The following is a 13,545-nucleotide window of genomic DNA, read 5'->3' as shown; positions in this document are numbered from 1 at the left end:
TTGGATGGAAATTTTGGGATTACCCTGCTCAATTTCCTGACTGATACTTCTTTCTTAGGAACTCTCCCATCAAGCTAGTTGTGTGTGTGTGTGTGTGTGTGTGTGTGTGTGTGTGTATTTTCAGTTCCTACGTGTTAATGTGTGACCCTCTCTGACTGCAGTTGACCCAACTATTCCCACTGCACAGTGGTTCATTTTTTTCTCTCTGAATATTGAATATTATACCAAACCAACCTCCAGAAAACTTCCCATGTGCCCAAGCAACTCTGTCTGGCCTGGCTCACAGCGGGGATTGGACCTTGGACAGTGCCAGAACAGACGGATCCATATGAATCTAGTATCTCTGGTCTCGTTTGATTACTAAGATGCTTAATTGGGGACTGGGTTTTTTGGTTGTGTTTTTGAACACTAATATCTATTCTTTTGATTTGTTTTTTACGTGGTCTCTTGTGGCAATAAAAGTTTAGAAGAAGCCCAGCTCATGATCACAGACAAGCACTCTTTAATAATGACTTTTTCTGTATTTAAAAACAGGACCTATAAATCCTAAACAACTTGTCATTTTCTTGGCCGAGTGGAAATGCATTGTGGTTAGTATAGTTATACAAAATCATGTCAGCTCTTTACTCACAGTGGCAGTGAGTTCTAATAGGAAACTTGTGTGATTGCTCATTTTTAAAGAAAAAATTAGCCCATCCTGTGACCACTCTGTAATTTGATCCGTGATAACACAATGCTGATGCTTCATTGCAGAGAAGGAGCCTCTTCTCTGATCTTAGAGGATCTGTATCCTTCCATCCATTTTGAGCTCTTTCTCAAAACAATTTATAAGAAAACAGTTTACTAAAAGGTGGGATTACCCAGCAGCAGTAACAAAGCTACTACCATCTATTAAGCACCTATCACATCTCAGGTACTGCACTAGGCCTTTTACATACAAATCCTCTTTTAAATCTCATTGCATCCTTGGTTGTGTGCTAGTTAGTTGTTCAGTTGTGTTTGACTATTTTGCAATCCCATGAACTGTAGCCCACCAGGCTCCTCTGTCCATGGGATTCTCCAGGCAAGGATACTGGAGTAGGTTGCCATTTCCTACTCCAGGGGGTCTTCCTAACCTAGAAATAAAACCCAGGTCTTCTGCACTGCAGAGAGATTCTTTACCATCTGAGCCACCAGGGAAGCCGGCATCCTTGGTTATTAGCTTCCAAATCATTAGCCCTATTTAAGCGATGAGGAAACCTGAAACATTCTAAGGTGAGAGCTGGTGAGGGAGGGTCTAGAGCCAGGTCTGCCGAACCCCAGCATCTGTGCTTTCCCCAAGACCACCCTGCCTCCTGCCCTAGGGACAGACCTTCTCATCCATCCTCCCTTCTCCTCTGTACACTCTCCTCTTTAATTGAGCAAGACCTCTTTTCCATTCTGGTGAATCAGAATCCAGCTCCACATCTGCACAGGGCAGACCGATGACCCTCCATCATCATCTCCTCCCCTCCAGTCTCAGCTGTCCACTTCCCTACAGCCCTACTCCATCTAGGTGTATCCCAACAAATGCAAGCCTGCAGAGAAGTGGGAAAGGGCAGGTCCAGTTCTGTGATGAGATGTGAAAGCCCCATGATAGCATCACTGCCTGTGTAGATAGTGGATGTCAGGAATAGAAATGGAAACAGGAATCAGGGATCACCTCTGAGATGAGGAACAGGACTGGGAAAGATGTTTCTGCTCTGAATCTTTTTCAGGGTTTTGTATACATGGGTGCATAGATTTGTGAAAACTATGGAACTCTACACTTAAGATGCACCTATTTTATGTACAAAATTTTACTTCAGTGAAGTGAAAGTATTAGTTGCTCAGTCTTGTCTGACTATTTGCGACCTCATGGACTGTAGCCCACCAGGCTCTTCTGTCCATGGGATTCTCTAGGCATGGGTTGCCATTTCCTTCTCCAGGGGATCTTCCCAACACGGGGACTGAACCCATGTCTCCTGCATCTCCTTCATTGGCAAGTGGATTCTTTACCACTGAGCCAGCAGGGAAGGTGCAGACAAGTACTATTCAATAACACTTACACAAGATACCTAGAATAGTCAAATTTATAGAGTCAGAAGGTACATTGGTGGATGCCAGGGGCTGGAGAGGGAGGGGCAAGGGGATTTAATATTTACTGGAGATGGAGTTTCAGTTTAGGAAGGTGAAAAATTCGGGAGATGGATGATGGTGAGAGTTGTATGACAATGTGAAAATACTTAGTGTCACTGAGATATACAGTTATATATGGCTGAACAGTATCTTTTATATTATGTGACTTTAATACAATATAAAAAATTTTTTTTAAAAAAATGCAGGTGCTATGGTGTGCAGATGCTAATTTTAAATGTCAAGTTTCTTGCCTTTGAGGATCTGCTCTGGTCCTTACCCCTGTACCTGCATGCTCCAGTTATGCTACTGAACTAGCTCATCAGTCAGTCAGTTCAGTCGCTCAGTTGTTTCTGACTCTTTGTGACCCCATGAACTGCAGCATGCCAGGTTTTCCTGTCCATCACCATCTCCTGGAATTTGTTCAAACTCAGGTCCATTGAGTCGGTGATGCCATCCAACCATCTCATCCTCTGTCATCCCTTTCTCCTCCTGCCTTCAATCTTTCCCAGCATTAGGGCCTTTTCAAACGAGTCAGTTCACATCAAGTGGCCAAAGTATTAGAGTTTCAACTTCAGCATTAGTCCTTCCAATGAATATTCATGACTGATTTCCTTTAGGAGGGACTGGTTTGATCTCCTTGCAGTCCAAGGGACTCTCAAGAGTCTTCTCCAACACCATAGTTCAAAAGCATCAATTCTCCAGTGCTCAGCTTTCTTTATAATCCAGCTCTCACTTCCATACATGACTTCTAGAAAAGCCATAGCTTTGACTAGATGGACCTTTGTTGGCAAAGTAATGTCTCTACTTTTTAATATGCTGTCTAGGTTGGTCATAGCTTTTCTTCCAAGGAGCAAGCGTCTTTTAATTTCATGGCTATAGTCACCTTCTACAGTGATTTTGGAGCCCCCCAAAATAAAGCCTCTCACTGTTTCCATTGTTTCCTCATCTATTTGTCATGAAGTGATGGGACCAGATGCCATGATCTTAGTTTTCTGAATGTTGAATTTTAAGCCAACTTTTTCACTCTCCTCTTTCACTTTCATCAAGGGGCTCTTTAGTTCTTCTTCACTTTCTGCCGTAAGGGTGGTGTCATCCGCATATATGAGGTTATTGATATTTCTCCCAGCAATCTTGATTCCAGCTTGTGCTTCATCCAGTCCAGCATTTCTCATGATGTACTCTGTACATAAAGTAAATAAGCAGGGTGACAATATACAGCCTTGATATACTCCTTTCCCAATTTGGAACCAGTCTGTTGTTTCACGTCCAGTTCTAATGGTTGCTTCTTGACCTGCATACAGATTTCTCAAGAGGCAGGTCAGGTGGTCTGGTATTCCCATTTCTTGAAGAATTTTCCACAATTTGTTGTGGTCCACATAGTCAAAGGCTTTGGCGTAGTCAATAAAGCAGAAATAGATGTTTTTCTGGAACTCTCTTGCTTTTTCGATGATCCAACGGATGTTGGCAATTTGATCTCTGGTTCCTCTTCCTTTTCTAAATCCAGCTTGAACATCTGGAAGTTCACGGTTCACGTACTGTGAAAGCCTGGCTTGGAGAATTTTGAGCGTTACTTTGCTAGCGTGTGAGATGAGTGCAATTGTGCAGTAGCTAGTTGACTCTTTGTCCCCATCAGAGGGCTTAACAAGCTTTGAGTGGTGAAGGAATTCAGACTATGCCAGACCATAGATGATTTCGAGCTGAAGGCACTTGAGAAGAAGCAGACACAGGAAAAGCTCTCCGTTCTCTACTATCTACTTAAAACAGGGCACAAATGTCCCCTGTGGAAGTGTCCCTCACTTTTGTATCAGGGAAGGAAAAGTAACCATTTTCAATGGAGATAGTGGAGGCACTGAGATGAGTTTTACAGACAAAACCTATCTCACCCTTGTCATCCACTAGCTTCCTCTATATATTTACCTTACCACAATTTACTCCAGAAGCCCTAGCCCCAGCCCCATTCCCTTTGTCTTTTCACTTCTTCACAATTTATAGTCCTTTGTTAAAATGATATACAAGCCCTTTAAGTCTAATCACTTCTCTGGCACTTCTTTTCTGTGATATTCTCTTTGCATGGAAACGTTAAAATATTAGCATCCAATAAACTATGTATGCCTTTTCTCTTATTAACCTGTCTTTAGTCAGTTTAAATTGCAGAGTCTAACTTAGGAACATAAGAGGGTAGAGAAAATTTTTCCTCCTCTACAGAAGCTGAGGTTCAAGAACATCACAGTAAAGAAGGATCTGTACACCAAAGCATTGAGATCCTTAAAGGACAGGGAGACACAGTGCCGAGTCATGAACCTGGCAACAAACCAGGTCATCCTCTTTCAGAACCAAACTTGGGTCGACTCACTCGTGGGCAGTAAAGTCAATCTACCAGGTTGTGGTGAAGGAAAGTGCAGGGTTTATTGTAGAGCACCAAGCAAGGAGTCCAGAGCAACTAGTTGCTCAAACACCAAAATTCCCAGATGGGGTTTCAGCAAAGCATTTTTAAAGGTCAAATGAGTGAAGGGAGCCCCAGGGTATGTGACCAGCTTGTGCACAATTCTCTGATTGGTTGATGGTGAGGTAACAGGGCAGTGTCACAGGGGTTAACATCAATTCTCAGGCTCCAGTAGGTCTGGGGGCTATGTGCTCACAGTCATCAATTAGTTAATTTCTTCCATTTGGTGGTGGTTTTAGCATCTGTAAAACAACTCAGGAAATGTGCATCAGATACTATCATCTGTGTACTTCGGAGAGGAGCTAAAGCAGAGGATGTGGGGGAGGGGTTTGTCCTGGGAAGGCCCTGATCAGGTCCTGCTCAGTTACAACCCTCTGTCTCCAATCCTAATTCAAGAGAGAGACCAGCCCTGCTGATGCTCTGAAAAACAGTGTCACAGCCAGAGGCAAGCAGTGCAGACTGGCAGCTCCCCCACATCTCCCCCACTAGGCTCCAGCAGAGGAAGTGAACCCTCCAATCTCCTTCCTTCCTTATGAGATGCTGGTTCTCATATCTCCAAGGCCTCAGGTCTTTGGAAGGAGTAGGTCACCAGCATCCTGAGACTCTGGACAAAGCCAACCCTGACCCCTGGCAAGGGTGGCCCCAGGCCAGCCAGAGGCTCAGAGTCTGAAGAGTTGATGGGCATCATGGTACAAGGGCAAGGCCAATCCTGCCTCAGAGCAGGAGTCCCCAGACCACGCTGCCCTCCCCCCCTGCCCTCCCCTCCCTTCTCCCAGCTGGCTTTGCCTTTGATCTTAACACAGAAAGCTCTAGCCCATTATAAACCTGTTTACACTCTAAAGACAAGAATACAGGCAAAAGTAATTAGACATGAACATTAAATGGCTTAGGCTGGCTCCCTAGCAGAACCGGGTAGGGTGGGCGGTGGGGATGAGTCAACCAGCTTGAGCAGCAGAGGTTTGCTTCAGATGGTCCAGGATGTGGCCTTGCTGTCCCCAAGGTCTTTCCTCTGTAGAAAATACCTCACTGGCAGCCACTTCAACAGAACTGTGAAATCTCTCTTTTTAAACAGGAATTCCCAAGGATCCTCCAAAGCTCTTGCCCCTGCTTCAGGTGTTCGGTGAGCCCCAGGCTTCTTCTCCCTCCCCTCTCTGATTTCAAGAATGAACTCTGGTATCAGTCATGTACATTTTAGTGAGAGTTTTTTTTCTAACAATTTTCTCGGAGCCTAGGGTAGACTGGACAATCACTCTCAGTATCAGCACAGAGGAGAAAGAGAGTGTACACCAAAGCCACTGCCAACTGTCTCACTGGGAAACTAGAAAATCTATGTCCTGGAAAACATGAAGCATCAATTTCACTTACACACTAGAATGCGTGTAATCGGTTTCTGTCTGCAGACACACCTTGGATCTAATGTGCTCTAACAGGAAGGCTGCAGTCCTGGTTGAGTCCCTTGTACACAATAACCTGTTATTTTGTGATTGGTATAATATTTTCCTAGGGCTCTGAGATTTTATGTTTAAACTGGAAAGAAATATTGAAAGCAAGGGTTTTTTCTTTCTTCCTTTAAAAAAAAAATAACCAAATATGACACTATTACCCATAATCCCAATCTGAGTCTCTCTCAGTTCCCAGGAAAGAGATGAAGTTGTCTGTACTAACTTTGCAGCTCTCTGCTCTGCAGCCTGAACCACGACCAAGGTCAAGTACACAGGCGACGTCTTTCATTACCATGGGGCGAGCCTCCAGTCCAGCCATCAGAGGAGAGCCTTCTGGTCTCCAGCAAGTCATTATATACTTAGGATTATCATTAATTTTCTCTCCCTGAAGTGCTTCTGATGAATGTGAGGGCTGTGGGCTCAAGCCGGCTATGCAGTCACTGATAAAAGGTTCTATGTTCAATTTTCCAAAAGTGCCCTTAGAGAATCCCCAATTTCCGGCCTCTTCCTAAGAAGAAACTGAACTCATGCTGCCTTCAAAAGGGTAGAACTGAGTCCTCTTAGTGTAAAAGCCTCCTGAAGTTTGGAAGGAGAGGCCACTGGGACATTCTGGAGACGCTGCTGACCACGGAGATAGAGGCCTTTTTATTTATTCAAGCTTAAGAACCGTACAAGCCAATGCTGGTGTGGCTTCCGCTTCTCCATCCCATTTTCCACTGGTACTGCCTTGGCTGACCTCCTGGGAATCTCACACCAGCTCCTGCAAGTCCCGATGAACTTGATCAGCGAGACTAGGTCCATCTTTCGTCTTTTTGTGATGGCTCCACACTGCCTAGGGTGCCCCTGACTCAGCCTGTTCTCATGGTCACATTTGATAGAGGACATCTGCTCCCTCAGACGCATGGGGGTGAAGCTGGTGCACTAAAGCGAGAGTACACCCAGTCAACAGCAGCAGCAGCACACCCAGTCAGCCGGATGCCTTGTCTCCAGCGAGGCAGGGAAGGATACGGAGGCTCCAGGCAGAAATGGCTTGGGGTAGACAGTGCGCTCACAGGAAGAGCTCTGGAGCGCCATCTTTTATTCAGCCACAGGCATTTGGGGACATTTGTTGTCAAGCTGTATAGTGTAAGTTATCGTCATGAACTAGAAGAGCCTGTAGATGTGTCTGGGCTTTAAAATCATGCTTCTGGGTGGAGCCCTTGCGAAGGAACAACCTAGGGTTTCAAGGATGTATCCAGGGCCCTGTTGCATCACGCTCCTCACCACTCCCTGGACCACTCCTGCCAGCATCCAGAGTTTGCTGTGACGCTTCAGCTTTTGCCACAACTGCCATAGCTCCTCACAGGGCTAACAAAGGCCAGGCTCTGTGGGTCAGCATCAACCAGAATTGACTAGCTCTATGCTTGCAGCCACAGATAACCCTGCAAGTGCCCCTGAGGCCAAGCAGAAGAGCTCTGTCTGCAGATAGGAAAGATCCTGAATTTCAGAGCTGCCCTGGTGGCTCAGACACTAAAGAATCTGCCCACAATGTGGGAGAACTGGGTTCGATCCCTGGCTTGGAAAGATCCTCTGGAGAAGGGCATGGCAACCCAGTCCAGTATTCTAGCCTGGAGATTCCCACGGACAGAGGTTGCAAAGAGTCAGACACGACTGAAGTGACATAGTACACAGAGCTGTACTGGACTATGAACCCCACAGCTTGAATTCTCCCCGAGGGATGGAGGAAAGCATACCATGGCTGTGTCCCGGCTGACAGAGGCTGAGGGATGCACATGACAGGCCTGGGGCCCAAGGAATGAACTATCAAACCAGCCATGTGTGGGGGCAGATAATAGTAGTGTTAAAAGAAGACAATTATTAAGAGACTGGGAGATTTAATTAGATCCAGTGCCCTGCAGAAAGGTCAATTCAGAGAAGCAAAAAGCTAAAGGGCTTTTGAAAGTATAGATGAGTCTTTTCAGACTGACATTCCCCTCCTCCCACATCCCTCAATCTCGGTTAAAGTAATTGTTAGGATATTCCAGTAGGTTTGGGACTGGAAATTTGTCATGGCGTGTTGGAAAATAATTCTTGTTTGGCATTCTCTGACAAGTTCAGATAATCTCTTACTCATACTTTTTTTTTTTTAACTAACATGTGTGTGTGTGCCTGCTAAGTCGCTTCACTTGTTTCTGACTCTTTTCAACCCTATGGACTGTAGCCCTCCAGGTTCCTCTATACATGGGATTCTCTAGACAAGAATACTGGAGCGAGTTGCCATTTCCTTCTCCATTGGATCTTCCCAACCCAAGGATCGAACCCACATCTCCTGCAACTCCTGCATAGCAAGTAGATTCTTTATCACTAAGCCACTAGAGAAACCACCAGCCCTTTACACTCCTATCTCCCTACTAACAGGAACAAATCAATAGCTAGTCCACAACTCTAGAATGTTGGTTCCTGAGGAAGAATTGGATGTTGCAGTAGTATTTACCATAGGGAGAGCCAGTCCATTTTAATGGAGAAGATTAGTCAATTTTAGGGAGGTCTTTGTTATATACAACATCAAAAAACCGATTCATTGGCTTGAAAAAATGTTTCAATGAATTCTTTTCAAGTTAGGTAGACTCAACCTCTGTATGGGAATAGCTATCAAAAATGCTGTGTCATTGAGGCATTGTGTTTTCAGTATTGAGTGCCACACACAAAACTTTCAGACATTAGAGGAAATCTGATGCGCCCTTGCAAAAAGAGATCAGTAGAACCAAGCCTTTTATCTGCATTGTGATGTGATTTAGATATTATTTCTGTGCTATTGTCGATTCTTATATAAAAACTTTGTGAGATAAAAAATCTTTTTCTTTCTTGTAAGGATACTCAGTCAAGACTCAGGCCAGAACATGTGACATGATGTTTGCTTTAAGATAGAGCCACCTTATTGTCAAAGAGGAAGACCTGAGTCAGGTGAAATGGGTTCTGGTTCCAGATATGACTGTGTTATCCAAAAAGAAAATTACTCAGCTTCTCTTGATTAAAAGCTGTGCTTAAGTGTAGTTAGAAACACAAGTGCAGAATCACACAACCTGGGTTTGCATCACTTAAAAGCTGAGCAATCTTGGACAAGTTACTCAACCTCTTTGAGCCTCAGTTTTACACCCAGTACCATGGGCATGATAATTATAGTGATCTTAAGAGGAGGTTGGGAAGATTAAAGCACATACAGTAAGTTTTCAGTCAATCAATGTTCATTATTCTTATTACTGACTTTGATTCTCTACATAGTGATAATTTTATATAAGACTCCTCCAAAATTCTTTTCAATTTTAAAACTCTATGATCCTCAGGTCCAATCCAGGCAACCCAAGCATCTTAACCAGACTTCAAGCTGGAGAGTGGATGGATGGAGCACAGCCTGGCTTTCATCACTTCCTTTGAGGTTGAAGCACTCACACTGAGATTTAAAGGGAAAAGAAGGCAAGTAGGAAACGTTTTCTAAAGAATGGGGAAGCAGTCAACTGAGAAACTTAAACAGAAAAAATCTGGTTTGAGTTTTATCTTCCCAAAACACAAAATTTAAAAGATGTCTTCTGAGCATGCTTTTCTTATGCAGTGTCATAAAACACCACCCACTAGTGGTTATTGAAGAAAACAGCCAATAGCAAGTAGTGTGCGATCTTACGTATTCCCTTCACCTGTCCACGGGGTGGAGGGGCAAACCTCCACAGAGAAAACCCACATGGGACTCAGTTCAATGATCCCATGACTGAATCTCTACTTTCTTACTGTGAATGAGTTTCCTATAAGACATCGAAAGTCAGAGTCTCCTCATGGGAGAATCATGAGCAATTGGCAGCCTTTGTTACCAGAACACCCTGATGGGACCCGTTGAGGGTTGGTCCAGGCAAACCTGTGAGCTGTGTGGGTTCACCTTCTCATCTGGCCATCTCTCATCTCTTTTGCTCACTTGTTTTATGGCTAAGGAGGCTCAGGTTACATACCTGCCCAACATAACGACTCTTGTGGTTTCCAGGACAAGCATCTGAATGAGGACCTCTGTTTCCAAAGGGTCTGGGGACCTGCCTTCCTGCCATATTGCATCTTACATCATGGGCCCATCCAGGGTTACATGAGGTAGCTGTCTTCAAAAAGAGAAAAGTTCTTGTTCTGACCATTTTTTCAGTTTTAATAGAATGGACATTTGTTTCAGCCCAGTCCAGCCTGATCCTGTAACCCACATGCAGAGACATGAAATAAGCAAACCACAAAGCCCCAGAAAAGTCTTCTTCTGCTCAACTTAGACACAGGGTGTTCCTTTGAGGTAGCTATGCCTCTATTAATACAGAACATCAGTCAAATGGGAAATATTTTCTGGGTAATGGGAAAGCGCTCAGAGAAAACATTGAAAACCATTAAAATCTAAAAAGACCCTCCCATCCAAAGAGCCCAGGGTGAGTTCATTTTCTTTCTGGGTCATCAGTAATAAGAAGCACATCCCCCCAGAAGCATCTGGGTTTGTATCCTGAGAAATGAAATATTTCCTGCCATATCAGTAAGCAAGGATGTCACAGTCATCAGCAATTGCAGTCTTCCAACGTGAGCTGGTGGAAGAAGAATACCTGTGATCTAACAGCCACTAGACTGCAGCCCCTCCCTATGGTGAGCCCCAAGGGAGCTCAGGATGTGAAAAAATGCAGTACACTGGCCCAAGATATTTGAAATGCATATGAAAGGAATGATTTCAGTGAGCCCAGACTCTCATCCATCTTCCCATACATAGAAGAGTGCTAAATTCCTCAACTTGGTATATCTGGTTTTCTTTAATTCACAAAAATACTTTGACATTCAGACTACCTGCCCTTTGTTGCACATTTCTACATAACCTGGCTCCCCACCCCCACCGCCACAGTCCTCAGAGAAGTTCTCTCAGGGTCACTTGAGATGCTATCTCCTGGGCTTGAAGTCCTAAAAATTCCCACTGAGTAAAACATAACTCTAAGCTTTTAGCTTGTGGTTATTTTTTAAGTTGACAATCCATTGGTACAGGATCAGTCTTGGGCATGGATCCCAAGAAGAAGGAAGCTTTTAAGGGCTTGTCCTTATCACTAGCATCACCCAGGAGCTCTTCAGCAATGCACAATCTCAGACCCCAGCTCAGGCCTCCCAAATCAGAATCCACCTTATAACAATATCTTCAGGTAACTTGTATATATACCTTCAAGTTTGAGAAATCCTATTGGAAGGTACTATTCATTAGAACAATTAAGGCTGTTTGACCCAGGTGATACAGGTGGTATTTAAGATCATTCTCCTGGCCTCTGAGACACAGTATCCTCAGTTCTTTACTACCTGGATGGGGCTTCTTCCTACTAACAGGGCTAGCCTTCAGTCTGGAAGAATAAAGAAAACAATCTGGCAGTTGTATTCAGTGTATCACATCTGATGCCAATTTTTTAAGACCCAAAATATAATCAAATGCCCTTATAAACAAAAATCACATTGACATTGGAATCCTTGATGGGCACTGGGGACTGATCTTGTAGGAGATCAAAATCACCTTGGGAACATCAGCTTTCTTCCTGGAGAGGATGTGAGCTGTGCCAACTAATGGACCATCTCCGCTGCTCACGTTGCAGGGTGGGCAACTTAGTTCAGCGTGTGAGGGGGCGGAGCCGAGGGTGAGGGCTGTACCTGGACAGGTAAGCTATAACAAAGAATGAGGCATTCTTCAAACTGAAAGGGCTGGTTTCTCTGGTTAGCTGAGTCTAGATTGATGGCACTAGGAATTTAACATAATTAGGGCCAAGCCTCCTAATGGGAATGTCTTTACAATTTAATTCTGCCTGCAGGCTGGGGTTGGGGACCGGCTGGCCAACGAGGGGGAGTTTCCACCTTCTGAACCCTCTTAGTCTGGTTTGATTCTGCTGAGAACCCTTGCTGCAGTCCTTTTGCTGTTTTCCTCCCATTCCTGCAGACTTAAAAGATTTGAAAATGCCTAGACGTTCCCAGCCTGCCCTGGCCCTGAATCCTGAGTTCAGTTCCCTTCTTCCCCCTGACCTGTGTTTGTACAAAACGAATATACAACTGTAGACTCCAAGCTCAAACTGCTCGGGATGGGTCCCTGCCTCCATCTGTCAGCTGGGGAAAGACCACCCTTTCTGTGCCTGGATTTTCCCAGCTGTGAATGGAGCTGATCAGAGTGTGGCCTTGAGAGCTGGCCCCAGAGAACTGTTCTGAGGATTAATGAGCTAATATGTGTTAACACCTGTTAAACGTGTTGTCAGATGGCATGTGCTTCAGACACTTGGCAAGCATAGTTACCATCTTAGGGCATCAGATTTGGAACTGAGAAGTGGAATGTTTCCTACCATATCTGTAAACAAGGATGTCACAGTCATCAGCCATTCAGTTCAGTTCAGTCTCTCAGTCATTCGTGTCTGACTCTTTGCGACCCCATGGACTGCAGCACACCAGGCTTCCCTGTCCATCACTAACTCCCAGAGCTTGCTCAAACTCATGTCCATCTTGTCGGTGATGCCATCCAACCATCTCATCCTCTGTCGTTCCCTTCTCCTCCTGCCTTCAATCTTTCCCAGCATCAGGGTCTTTTCCAATGAGTCAGTTCTTCGCATCAGGTGGCCAAAGTGTTGGAGTTTCAGCTTCAACATCAGTCCTTCCAATGAATATTCAGGACTGGCTTCCTTTACAATGGACTGGTTTGATCTCCTTGCAGTCCAAGGGACTCTCAAGAGTCTTCTCCAACACCACAGTTCAAAAGCATCAATTCTTCGGCACTCAGCTTTCTTTATAGTCCAACTCTCACATCCATACATAACTACTGGAAAAACCATAGCTTTGACTAGATGGACCTTTGTTGGCAAGGTCATCAGCCATTGCAACCCTCCAGTGTGAGCCAGTGAGCCCTAAGGACACTCAGGAAGGAGAATACCTGCCATCTAGCAGCCATCAGACTATAGCCACTCCCTACGGTCAGCCTGGAGGAAAGAAAGCTCAAGATATGAAAAAGACAAGATACTGACTTCAGATAGGTGAAAAGTGAAAGTGCAAGTTGCTCAGTTGTGTCTGACTCTGCGACCCTATGGACTATACAGTCTGTGGAATTCTCCAGGCCAGAATATAGATAGGTGAGGTGCATATGAAAATGTTTTCAGTGAACCCAGACTCTGGTATCTTCTTGTACACAGAAAAGCATTAAGTTCCTTAACTTGGGATATCTGGTTTTCTTTAATTAACAGTAATATGTTGATGTTCAGACTACCTGCCCTTTGTTGCAAAACTTCCATTAATATATAAACTGGCTCCTTCCTCTTCTGGGCTTGAAGTCCTAGAAATTCCCACCGAATAAAACGTAACTCTCAACTTCCAGGTCATGACTATACTTTTACATTGATGGAACTTGCTCCTAGGCACTTCTTACCCCCAAAGGGGAAAAGGAAGCATCAACTCCCAGTAGCCAGTAGGCAATTGAGGTCACTGTCTTCTCTGCCTGGGTCTCAGGGTTCTAATTGGCCCAAGAAGAGATCAAGG

Source organism: Giraffa tippelskirchi, chromosome 13 (assembly GCF_054371585.1).
Source record: "Giraffa tippelskirchi isolate mGirTip1 chromosome 13, T2T-mGirTip1v1.2.pri, whole genome shotgun sequence".
NCBI lineage: Eukaryota > Metazoa > Chordata > Mammalia > Artiodactyla > Giraffidae > Giraffa > Giraffa tippelskirchi.
The sequence above is the reverse complement of the archived record's forward strand: the minus strand, read 5'-3'. Positions refer to the sequence as shown.